At 38.5% G+C, this 13,636-nt stretch overlaps 1 non-coding gene across 1 annotated transcript; it reads right to left on the bottom strand.

The window, feature by feature from the left end:
* Positions 1-12,435: 12,435 nt before the first annotated feature.
* On the bottom strand, positions 12,436-12,542 carry LOC123463085. The gene has a single exon (XR_006638697.1). It is a non-coding gene; the product is annotated as a U6 spliceosomal RNA (small nuclear RNA).
* Positions 12,543-13,636: the final 1,094 nt, after the last annotated feature.

The following is a 13,636-nucleotide window of genomic DNA, read 5'->3' on the forward strand; positions in this document are numbered from 1 at the left end:
AATTGAGACAGATTTGGATGTAGGAAGTTTATGGAGATGACTTCCAGGAACAGGCCCCATGAGGGAACAAAGGAGTGGGATTGGATAGATGAAGAAGATGAGCTACAATGTCATTGAACTGGCAGGCTCAGACAACCTCACAGACAGCAATGAAGCTGGGATCTTTCCCTAGATACTTCCCAAATTGAAAGCAAAGAATCAAGCTTGCTCAGTATGCATTGGCCAGATAGGGAGTACAAGGGTTCCTTGGAAGGAATTGAAAACTTAGATAAGACAGTTTCCTTTAGCCAAGGGTAGTTTCTAGAAGGGGAATAGCCATGACCTGTGAGTTGAGGACCTGAGTGGTCACCCAGATTCTGCACCACAGCATGCTCTACCTTGAGTCTCAATTCCATATAGTTGTTATTAAAATCTGATTTTTGAAATAGAATACAATGACTTGCTCCTTCTTTCATTCAGAATGGTTGGTGAACCACTTTTGAATGAGTGAATTAAATGGTTGGATATTTCTGATGGGCCATCAATCTATTCTGTGCATTCTGGGAATATAAAAAAGAGACAGGGACCTGGGGGTGGTTCATTTGGTAAGGACCTGAGTTTGAATCCCCAGCACCCATGTAAAAGGCTAAGAATGGCCACATGTGACTATAATCTTAGGGCTATGTAAGTGGAGATAGGAGGATCCCTTGGCCTATACTGTCTGAATCAGTAGGTTTCAGTTTCAGTGAGAGTCTGTCTCAAAAGAAAGAGGTAGGAAGCAACTAAGTAAAGCACTTAATGATGACCTTTGACCTTCACATGCACGCCACATACATGTGTACACATATATACATACATATGCAAAGAAAGGAAGCAAACATAGATTGCCTTCAAGTTTGTTGGGTAGCTTCCCTCTTTGCCTCTTACTAAAAGAAGTTGTACTCAGGTGAACTAATTAAAATCATCTGCCTCCATCTAATCTCTGATGTGGGAAGAACAGTATCTTTCTGTCTGCTTTAAGATTAAGCAGCATGAGGAAGTGCTTGAAAGGTAAAAAAAAATTGCTTAATTATTTTGGGTGTAGAATCATTAGTCTATAATTTAATTAAAATGTAGCCAAAATTGACAATGCATGATGAATTTATTTTGTGTGGTTTTGCCTTAATGTGGTCTTTGAATGTTATTTGAACATTTTCATAAGAGTTCAGAACTATCTGGGAATGAAAACTGTCATTCACTGGGTTTGATCTACTGTTGTCAAAACAACGAGTCATAATAGGCATTTGTACAGTCTTAATGCTTGGATAAAATATGTGATAGGCAAAATTCAATAAGATTACATTTTTGTTATCTTAACAATTAAATATAATCAATTTTTATCTAATATTAACAATTTTATAGACTTATTTTTCTTAATAATAATTCCTCTGAGGGCTGGAGAGAGAGCTTAGCTGTTAAGGTACTTGCCTGAGAACCCTAAGGACTGAGGTTTGATTCCACAGTACTTATATAAGCCAGAAACACAAGGTGGTGCATGCCTCTGGGGTTTGTTTGCTATGACTAGAGACCCTGATATGCCTCTGTCTCTCTCATAAATAAATAAATAAACATATAAATAAATGCTATTGAGGATTTTACATTTGATAGGAGAAAAATGTACTTTTGTATGGATATAATAAATGACAATTGATAAGTTCATTTGAACACTGAAGTCCAAACAGCTATCAGTATTCAGAGAGAGCCAGGCATGGTAGTACATTCTTGTAATTCCAGCACTTTGGGAGGCTAAGGCAGGAGGATTGTCATGAGATCAAACTCAACCTAGGCTATGTAGCAAGACCCTATCTCAAATAAATAAAAAATTACTGGACACCTATAATGTGCACAGCCCTGGGACAGGTGGTGTGATGACAAATAAATGGCATAATCTTAAGGGATTCATGCTGCAAAGGAAATGTTCCCTGTGACTGATCATCAGAAAAATAAATCTTGGCTAGAGGACAAAGTTCTCCCTGAGGCTGGGTGGCTGGAACCCAGGTAAAACCAGACACTGTAGACAAAGTGCTTGCCACGCAGGCCTGAAGTCTGAGGCTGGATTACCAGAAACCAGGTGAAGCCAGACACTGTAACAGGTGTCTGTAAACCCAGCATACCCACAGTGAGATGGGAGATAGAGACAGAAGAATCTCCCCAAAGCTTGTGGATCAGCAAACTTAGCAAATACAGCAGTGAACAATGGCAGACCTTGCCTCAAGCGAATTGGTAAATGAGGACTCACACCTCTGCTATGGCTCATACACATTAACACTGTCATGAACTTGCACACATATTCATCCATACACACAACAACAATTATATTTTTTCATGTTAAACTGAGGAGAATGGATGTGAATCACTTATACTTCTGACCACCATAATCAGTGTAAGACAGCATAAAATGATTTTGACTTTTCCAGTTTTTATTTTTCTAGTTGCACTGTGTAGCAGACAGCTTCAGGTTTGCTGAGATGAACTTCAGACCAGGCACAGGCAGTGTCACTGGGTGGATCTTAAAGTGTGGTGATAGGTTTAAGATTTAAATCTAAAGATACACAAAGTGTGCCTCACAGGAGTTCCTGAAGTGTGCTGTGCTGTGTGGCTTTTGGCTTGTGCTTCTCTCTCTCTCTGGTTGGACCTGTGAAAGCAGGCCAGCTTCTTCTACCATTGTGGAACTTCCCCGGATCTGCAAGTTTCAATAAATATCCCTTCCTCCATAACTGTGCCTGTTTTAATTTGCATTTCTCTGATGGATAAAGATGTAGAACACATTTTTAGATGGGTATATGCCATCTGTATTTCTTCCCTTGAGAACTCCCTATTTAATTCTGTAGCCCACTTTTTGATTAGGTTGTTTGATTTCTTCTTGTTCTGTTTTTTGAGTTCTTTGTATATCCTGGATATGAATCCTCTGTCAGATGTATAGCTGGGAAAGATTTTCTCCCATTTTGTAGGTTGTCTCTTTGCTCTATTCAGTGTCCTTTGTTGTACAAAAGCTTTGTAATTTCATGAGATCACAGTGGTTGATTAGTGGAAAAGCCACAATTTAGAAATAATTTTTATTAAGGACTTTAATATATGAACTTACTGCAAATTAGTCATAGTTCCATCAGGGCATCCTCTTTTCTCCTCTCTCTCCAATCCCCATTCCACCAATGACCCTTCTTAGTGAGGGCATTCAAATCACTGTGGAATCATGAAAGCTCTAGAGAGTCTCCTTGAGTATTAAGCTCTCTATACCCTCTGATGAGTTTTGAGTCTCCTCAGTGGATTTGGGGTTTTTCCAGTATTCACGCAAACAACAACAACAACAAACAAGATTATTGATCTGAGTGTAAGAGCAACATTGATCAAAAGGGATACATACATATTTAGAAGAGTTTTTGATGGGGATAACCTCTCCATATGTCCAAAGAACACTGGAAGCTTCCATCTGTGCTCTATGATCTTCCAAGCCACAGACTGTTGATTTGGTTCTCAGTACCAGGTATAACATCCTTCCCACTGAGCAGGCTTCATAACCAGAGAACAGTTGATAAACCCCATAACTTACCTGCCACTATTCTGCTAGTGGATACATCCTGCCTAGATGCTTGTGCTTGTAGCTTGCAGGATTCATTGTTTATTCACACTGCTGATAACTTTTCTTCCTGAACAAGCTCCCCTAGTGTTTTCTCAGTACTGCAACTGCTAGCCTGCAGGGAGCTGGCTTCCATCTCAGTTTCAACATAATTTCTCAAGGTGCTGTGACCTTGGCCTGTGGTGTCTTCAGCAATAGGGTCTTATCACCTAGTTCTGGTGGGTAATCAAGTGAAAGTACATTTTACCCACACTTTTTTTTTTTTCTTTAGCCAGTTGTGACTGACAGAACTTCTCTATAATTTGGAAGAAGTATGATTTCTAGGTCTCGCCAGTTGTAGATTTTGCCTGTGCCCTGTTACTGAGGCCAAACATGACAGGAACAACCAGACAGCCATGCACTACCCATCATATACAGAAAAGTAGGCATTCACAGGATATTTTCAGGTTCCTAGATCCTGCAGGATTTTTACACCAAATGGTTTTAAAGGTGGTGCGAAATGAGTTAGTGCATGAGCATAGAAAATGCCTGTCATGAATATATCTTCCTCAGAAATATAAGCCATATTCATTTATTGTCTTTAAATAAGCCTGTGTATGTTGAAAGGAAATAAGGGGGAAGATCCCAAATCAATGTCCTGACCACCATGTCATTCACATCAGAGTTTGCTATGGTGTTGTTTAGTGGCATCATCTATTAAGCTGATAAGGAACATATTATTTCACTAGACAGAATTTTTTTCTAAGTCTATCAGCAATGAAGAACTAAATAACTTAGAAGGAGCAGCTGTAAGGCAAAGCAGAATTACCTAGTCAATGAGTAAATCAGAATATAAAGCTGCATATAGCATATGAAGCATTTTCTCTATTAAGTAAATCCAAGCCCTGGACTAGAGCAAGAACACGAGGATGAAATCCTAAGATACTTCATTGGATATTTCCATATTTAATTTCCACAGCAAATATAACCTCTGTAGAGCTCAGGATTTGTTGTAGCTCACTGGTGTGGCATATAGTTTGACATTTATTAGCACCATGCTCTAACCAACTGAGCTAACCAGCCAGACTGAGTTGACAGATATAAATGAGTACCTGTCTACTTAGAATTGTCCATATGCATGAAAGAGAAGTCTAGGCATTGATTTCACACAAGTTACATTTAGAAAACCATACTTAATTTTAACAAAGGCTTGTTGAATGTTTTCTCAGTTGAAGGCATTATGCATGCCCTTTCAGAGCCTTTCCTCAAGGAGAAAGAGAAGACGACACCAACCATCTAGTGGCTTACTTATAAGACACACAAATGCCCAAAAATGAAACTCAGAGGAGGGGATAGAGTTGACCTGGAAGTAAAACTTATGTAAGACTTCATGGCAGAGGGGAAAATGGCCTTTGAACAAGTGAGTGGGGAGTGAAGGGACAAAATTGCTTGATAGAGGAGAGCCGTACAACAAATGTGGGAAGATAAGAAATGGGAAGCATATTGGAGAGAGGCCATTTTTACTTGCCATATAGAACACTTGTAGGGAAATAAAAACCTAATTTTAAAAGAAAGTTGGAAAATATTCCAAACAGACAGCATTGGAATATTTTGAATCAGATAACTCAGTTGTGATGGCTGTCCTGTGACCCATGCTTGGCCTAATGATGTTCTTCTTCCCTTCTCCTCAATTTTCTGACAACCAAAATGTTTTCTAGAATACCATATTCCTGGGAAGAGAGAAAATTTGTAGTTGAAAGCTCTGACTATACATGATAATGATTAGGAAAGATTTGGTGATAAAACTAGAGGCATGGTTTTCCTTATCATCTACATCTAAACTAATCCATTTCCAACCCACCTAAAATAGAAATATTTCCTGAAGCCTTAGCCGTGTGTGTGTGTGTGTGTGTGTGTGTGTGTGTGTGTGTATTATTACTGACTTAAACAAGATGCCTGTCAGGCTGGAGAGATGGCTTAGTGGTTAAGGCCAATTCCTGTGATGCCTAAGGACTCAGGTTCGATTCTTCAGTTCCCATGTAAGCCAGATGCACATAATGGCACACATGTCTGGAGTTTGTTTTCAGTGGTTAGAAGCCCTGGCGTGCACATTCTCTCTCTCTCTCTCTCTCTCTCTCTCACTGTAATAAATGAATAAAAATAAAATTGAAAAAATATAAGAAGATGCCTGCCACTCCTACAGCTATCTTTTCATTAGGCTAACTTCTACATTACTGTCCCAGGCCTTCACCAAAACCATCACATAAAACTGATCATATCCCACTTCATACAAAATGCTACAATGTTGGCCATGACTTCCATGTTGGAATGCAGAACTTAATGTGACACTTCCTTCCTGGATAACCTCATAGTTGCTGTCTTAGTGTCACATATTTCATCTATTCTGAAGTACTTGGGTGTCTTGAAAATGTCATTTTTCTTACATAAGTCATGTGTTTGCATATGGAATGTCTTTCTGTCTAAAACTCCAGTCTCTATGTTTAATGAATTATGGTTATTTAAGTTAAAACTCATTTTAGGAGTTATCTCCTTCTACCACCCAATCTTTTCTGCCCCAATCACCCTGATCACTAATATGCTTTGATGACTACTATACATATGTAATTCTCCTCCTCTACTGGATGTTGTTGTCTTGAGGACAAAAGGCAGTTGTACTGTTTTTGTATATTCCAGGAAGAACCTCCATAAATAAGAAAGAAGATTAATGTCGCTATGGTATGGATACACTCTATTGGCCAAAGATTATGGGGAAATGAACTTGAAGCTAGCAGAATACTATAGAAACTAGTGTGTAAGGATAATAACTAGAATGGAAAGAAAGTAAGATGAAAAGATTCAGCATTGTAGTGACTTTTCTGCTGCTGACACAAAGGACTGACACAAAGCAACTTATGGGAAGAAAAGGTTTGTTTTGGCTTGCAAACTCAAGGGGAAGCTCCATGATGGCAGGGAAAAGATGGTAGAGGTAAGGATCCTCGCTGGACAACAGTAGCAAGAGAGTGAACCAAACTCTAGCATGTGGGAGCTGACTATAACACCTTTATAAGACCACCCCCCAACAAGACTCCTCCATACCACCTCCCAAGTCAACTGGGAGACAAGCATGAAAAACACATAAGTTTATGGGGGAAACCTGACTAAAACCACCACATGCAGTGCCTTGGAAAACAGATGTATGTGAAAAAATACACACACACACACACACACACACACACACACATACAGAGAGAAAGATTAGTTATCAATTTGTGTTGGGCTGTGAAATAAGAAGTGGGTATAAAATAAAAATAAATTTCTGCTGTCTGGTTGGGGGTTTACATGACAGTTTAATGAGCCCATTTCTGACACAAGGCATAGTAATCAAGTGGTAAAGTCAATCCAGAGTTAGAAAAAAATAGCAATATGAATTTGAGGGTCATTGATAAAGATATCATGATGGATGGTTGAATGAAAATGCTAAGAAAGTTTGAAACATATTAAAAAATGCCCATACTCCAGGTTTAGGGGACTAAGAAAGATGTATCAATGAGTTAATACTGCAGACTAATTAAATTAGGGAAAAAATCCAGAGTGAGTATCATCCATCTCTTATTGCTTTGGTTTCCCTTCACTGCTAATATCCCAAGGTTCATTGAAAATGGCATTGTGCAAACTAGTGCTGATTTTCATCACATATTATTGACAAAATATTCGAAACCCACGTCTCTCACTGTCAGGAGATGTTATGCCAATGATTCACTAGAAATACATAGTGCCCAGTTAAATTTCAATTTAGATAAACAACAGATAGTGTTTAGTTTAAGCACTTCCTCTAAGATATTTAGGACATACTTACACTGAACTGAGAACTATTTATCAGTTGTCAAGTTTAACTAAGCATCACACCATTTACTTGCTAAAATAAGCACTTCTAGTAATTGTCACCTGGGCACTGGCTCTGCATGTTTCTTAAAAGGGAAGCAATGCAATTTTAACTGATGTTCATTAGCAACCCATATACTCTCCAAGGAGCTATTCTTCCATTTAAGTTTCTCAGGTAAGATTGTTCTGGCCTTGCAAACAAGTTTTAGTGCTGCTTTGTCACTTTTCAGAATGTGAAAACTCAACCAAATCCCAGCTGTTTACATTGTATGGGAAGCTCAGCATTTATTATTTATTTTTATTTGTGCGTGCGTGCGTGTGTGTGTGTGTGTGTGTGTGTGTCTGTGTGTGTGTGTCTGTGTGTGTGAAGATTCTATTTGTGCTGCAAGTAAAAATTCAGACTGTTAGTGATGTAGTTGCATTTTATTTTGCTTAAAATGGAGTCATTAGCCCAAAACCTTTGGACCTCTAGTTGTTCCTGGTAGATTTTTTTGATCGCATACATTTTGTTTCTAAGAAAGAATGCACAATTTTGATAGATTTTCAAAGGGCCCAGCATTCTAAAAAGGTTAGGAATACTTTTTGTTATAATCTCCTTATACAGAACAGCAGATCTCGTGTAAATTGAAACTTTCGCCTTTTATAGAAACAACATCTTGATATTCAAAGGGTTCTTTGACCACAAACACAAAGGAACACTCTGAATATGGCAAAAAATTTTAATCAGACATGATTAAAGTGCTAGCTTAAAAATAAGCACAAAAAGCCCTGAATTAGGTTTTTTCTATCTTTAAAAAAAAGTGAGAGAACAAAAAGATAAGTTTGAGGCCAGATTTTCTGGAAACAATTTCAGCATCTGTAAAAGGTCTATACTGTTTTTCAGAGCTGGCTACTCCCAAGTCTGACATGGGCCACCTTAATCAACACTTTGCTGTGAGCGTAATGGAAAACATGTTCTCTCTGCCATAACTCTAGCGTGAGCTTCTGACATCAGCCAAATGGGACAGACAGTCTGAATTCTGTGATAGACAGGCCTTCTGACAGCTAAACACAGGACACTCTGCTCAAGAAGGTAGCCTTCATACTTACCCCAACCTCCAAGTGGAAAACCCTCTCCTGGAATAGAGAAATTTGGCACAACTTTCCCCAGAACTCTGCCAAAGATCTTTAATACTAGAGGCAGTTCTCTTAATCACAGGCTTTATTGGTTGTCTACTGACACTTGGTGCTTTTCCATCTAATCAGACTTGAGTGTGGAAACAGCCCAAGGTTTTCTCAACTGTTTATATTATTTCAATAGCACTTCCTTTGATTTACCTAAAGGATGTTTTGTTTTAATTAAAGTTTATGACCAAAGACAGGCAGAAAAGTATTGAAGTGGATGTACATTGTTTATGGATCTTGAATACAATTATATCAACCATAAAAATAGACCAAACAATTTTGCTTCTCTGCCAGAAATCAATTCTTGATCGCGGGATTTCAGGTCTTCATTTTGTTTTCATTTAAAGCAATAAAAGGTGCTTGCTGATCATTAACTGGAGAAAACTGTAAAGTCAGTAAATCTGGAAACTAACATTTATTAAGTTTCAATAGGGAATGTAATAGGAGATCTGATGTTGTTTAAGTTATGGACTCTTTCCAATTACTTGGCTCTCTCTCTAAAGCAAATATACTAAAAATAAAGTGACTTCCTTTTTGATGTCAATTATAAAGTGTGTGCTTTTTTTCTCTCTTTGTCTTAGGTTTTGATAAGATTTGGCAAGATAGTAGCTGTGAACCTCTCTGACACCTGCCTCAGAAACTATGCCAAATGTCAGAAGGTCACCATCTATTTCCTTCACACTCTCTATACTTTCATGTTCCAAATTCTTAAATTAGTAACAAGAGAAATGATGTACCAAGTAATCAATATTGAAGACTTTTATTAAAACCAATGAACTCTCATGAGGCAAAATATTAGATTAAAATGGCATCCAGAACATATCCATCAACTTGTTGGAAGGTCATACATCGTCCCTTGGTATAAAACTTTGAATTTTAGGACATTTCCAACAACCAGGAAGGTGTTGAGCACAGTAACCAGACCCCTGCTTCACTATCCAAACACATGTGGAAGCAGGTATTCAGAGGTTCTGTGTCCTCCTCAGTCAGCAGGCTGGTCTCAGGGTTGCACTTCTCAGACTTAAGCCTCTCTGGATATTTGTGTATTTTATTTCACCTTGCTTTAGGGTTAGGTTATTCCTTGATAATACACAAACCAGGTCATAAAGATTTAATTTAATAAACCACAATACTTCCTTTTCATACAAGAGCTGAGAATTTGAAGTGGACGGTCTCATATTGTTGTTTTTTGTAAATAGTTGCTCTACCTTTATTTTTTATTTCTATTTATTCATTTGAGAGCGACAGACAGAGAAAAAGGAAGATAGGGAGAAATGGAGAGAGTGGGCGCACCATGGCCTCCAGCCACTGCAAACAAACTCCAGATGCATGCGCCCCCTTGTGTATCTGGCTAACATGGGTCTTGGGGAATCTAGCCTCGAACAGGGGTCCTTAGGCTTCACAGGCAAGTGCTTAACCATTAAGCCATCTCTCCAGCCCCGTCTCATGTTTTTTTGTTTCACTTTTCATTGGCGTGTAATCTTAGCTTTTGAAAACTAAAACCAGAATACAGCACGTTGTTAGTTTAAAAAAAAAAAAAAAAGACTGCTTCTTTCAAGAGGAATGCTGCTATAATTATTCGGACTTGTTTAGTTATAAGACTACTGAGGGCCATGCAAGGTTAAAGAGTGGCACACATTTTAATGATGTTCTTAGAATGGCTCTCACCCTAATCTGGTGAGTTGGATCAGTTCTCTCTAGGGACAAGAGGCCCTTTCTTCTGCTGCCACCTGACTGTCAAAATGACAGTGACATAAAAGAGACTTCTAGAGCTCACACTAAAGGTTATAACTTTGCTTTAAACTTCTAGTACTCCTCCCTGGTGCATGCACTGTACATTGCCTATTTCTTTCATTGTGATGGTAGGACCTGATGTTCAGGGTCTGAGAGTAGCAAGGTGCTGCATAAGCCTTTGGAGTTGTCTTTGTCTTTTCTGTACTTGAGTCTACTTTGCCAGGGCAAAGGAAGCCTTTTACATGGCCCATGTAGAAGGTCCATTTCTGGGTCCTGCTTGGGTCAAGGCCTCAGAGAGTAATGACTTGTTATTTGCCCCCTTGTGCTTTTTTTTTTTTTTTAATTCAGAGAATTCAGAGAGGGATGACTGGTCTAAGACAGGATTTAGGTATTAATAATCTTTTTTCTTGGCCATTTATCTCTCAGTACATTAGTATCTACTGGCGCTCCATCTCTACATGATTTATACTTATCTCCCAAGGTGGTTTATAAGATTAGTTGAAATATGTGTCAAATACATGTTTTGAGAACTCTAAATAATTCTACAAATATTTTTATTCCTTATTATTTATCGTAAGCATATTGTACAGGAGTATTTCTGCCTCTTATTATTTATTACAGTGTATTATACTAGGGGGTTGACAATTATTTATTAGTCACAGGTCACTTCTCTAGCGACTTCCTTCTTAACTGCATGCATGCTTCCCACTTGGTTTTGCCTCTATGAAGCTCATATATAGGTTTCAGGAATGTGTGGGTTCTCTTTACACTCATTCCTTGACTACTTATGTATCTGGGGCTTTGTAGTCCCAAAAAAGAAAAGGACTCTGGACAACATTTTTTATTTATTTATTTATTTTTTTGCTATTGTTCTCTAATGTACAACGGTGTCTTTTCTCATGCTGTAATTTTTTGGTTCTTTACACATTGCTGAATAGCATGCAGATGTACGTCAAATATGTTGATGTCTTATAAAATCACTTGGGCTTCCCAGTACTATACTTTTGGGCTGATAAAAACCAGTTGTAAATAATGATGGAAATTTGCTCAGCAAAACCTTCTCCTACTGTCACCTACTACTGACATCTCTGTTGCCTCAGTTTTTAGGAGCTTGTTCTGATTCACTCAGTTGGGCATCACATTCACATTTAGGGGTACAACAGTGGGCTACAGAGTTATCACCTTCTGGGCTAACCCCTGCTTTTCCTCTGATCTGAGAAATCACCACATGCTGAACATTACGCACATCCTTTAAGGATTAGTTAAAAGAGCCCCTGTACATCAATGTTAATTGCTCTTTTAACCCTCTGTGGCCTCTTCTTTTCGTTGCTTTTCTTTCAGACCACGATCTCATTTTCTTTGGCATGGGTCCTTTTCTTTCCCGGGACTATTAATTTCTAAAGCGTCAGTGTGGTCATTTGAATGTAAAACATTCCCCATGGAATCAGTCATGTTTCAGTACTTAGTCCCCAGCTCAGGGTGGCCATTGGGCAAGTTGTGAAACCTTAATGAAACAGAACCTTTCTGGAGGAAGTGTATCTCTGGAGCAGGCATTGAGGTGTTAGAGCCCAGCCAGGGTGACTTTCTCACTACTTCCTGCTGGTGTGGCAATGTGACACAGAATTCCTAGACAGGCTTAGCATGCCTCCTCCACTATGGCGGACACTTTCATTCAAAACATTATGCAACTTTAAACCCCTTTCTTCCATAAGCTGCTTCTGGTTGAGTAGTTTGGGCCAGCAAAGTAAAGTAACTGACCCAGATAGCTTCACTTACTTGTCTTCACATGCTTTAGACCATTTATATAATGGCTTCATATGAGTGGCATGAGGGGACTACACAGAACGGAGTCATATCAAGATCTTCCTAGTTATCTTCACATGCACACATCATTTGCCTGTGGAAGGCATCCTATACTCTTTGAAAACTCTATATATTAAATACCTGTCCTACCTCCATTTTTCATTTATGTATCACTTACTTGTGTAACCTCTAGACTAAGTTAAAGGCTCTTGTAAGAGGTTCATTATTTATTTTTCCTGGTGTAAAAATCTTTTCATTAGAAACATTAAGTGAATTCTAAAAATATGGGATGCTTCACAAATTTGCATGTCATCCTTCCGCAGGGGTCACGCTGATCTTCTCTATATTGTTCCAATTTTAGCATATGTGCTGCCGAAGCAAGCACTTGTAAAAGGCTTTTATGTTAGTTGAAATATACCTCATAAAAATCTATGTACGAAAAGGAGGATTTATTTGGACTCATGGTTTCATAGGTTTCAGTCTGTGGTTAGCTGGCCTGAGGTGAGGTAGAAATCATGGTGGCAGAAGTGTGTGGAGAAAGGCTGATCACTTCACTGCAGCCAGGAAACGAAGAGTGCAGTTAGGGGCAAGAATATTTCCAGGACTCAGTAACCTACTTCCTTCAACTGGGTTCCACCTCCCAGTAATACCATTATACTATGAATCCATCAAGGGATTTTTCTGATAATTTGGTCAGAGATCTCTGCATCAAGTCACTTCCAAAAGCCCAGCAGCTAGTAACAAAGCCTCCAAAACACAGGTCTGTAGGGGACATTTCCTATTCAAACTATGTCAAATATTAACACATGAACCTAACATTAAAGATGATTAAACATACAAATATTTGTGATTATTGACTATCTTCTCTGCTAGACAGTAAGCTCCAAGTTGATAGAGATGAAACACTGTGACCTTTTTTTTTTATTATTATATACCTAGCAAAAATCATCTATTTTTTAAACTTTTAAAAATATTTTTTATGTTTATTTATTTATTTGAAAGTGTCAGATAGATAAAGAGGCCGAGAGAGAGAGAGAGAGAGAGAGAGAGAGAGAGAGAGAGAGAGAGAGAGAGAGACTGGGCACGCCAGGGCCTCCAGCCACTGCAAACAAACTCCAGACGCATGTGCCCCCTTGTGCATCTGGCTAACCTAACGTGGGTCCTGGGGAATTGAGCCTTGAACCGGGGTCCTTTGGCTTCACAGGCAAGCGCTTAACCACTAAGCCATCTCTCCAGTCCTCATCTATTTTTTTGATTTGTTGATTGAAATAGTTCATTTTTTTAGTTCTTCTAATTCTTCTTTTATTTTTCTGTGATTTGTTTGTTTAATTTTTTATCAGAAATTCTCTCTTAATGTTGGCAGCATGGAGTCTGGATGTCAAATTATAAGGTTTTTTTTTTTTTCTATCCCAGCCCTGTCACTTGTAAGCTATTCTCAAATACTTATTAAATTCTTGAGGAATATCTTAAATTTATTAT

This window comes from Jaculus jaculus, chromosome 8, assembly GCF_020740685.1.
Source record: "Jaculus jaculus isolate mJacJac1 chromosome 8, mJacJac1.mat.Y.cur, whole genome shotgun sequence".
NCBI classification, from domain to species: Eukaryota; Metazoa; Chordata; class Mammalia; order Rodentia; family Dipodidae; genus Jaculus; species Jaculus jaculus.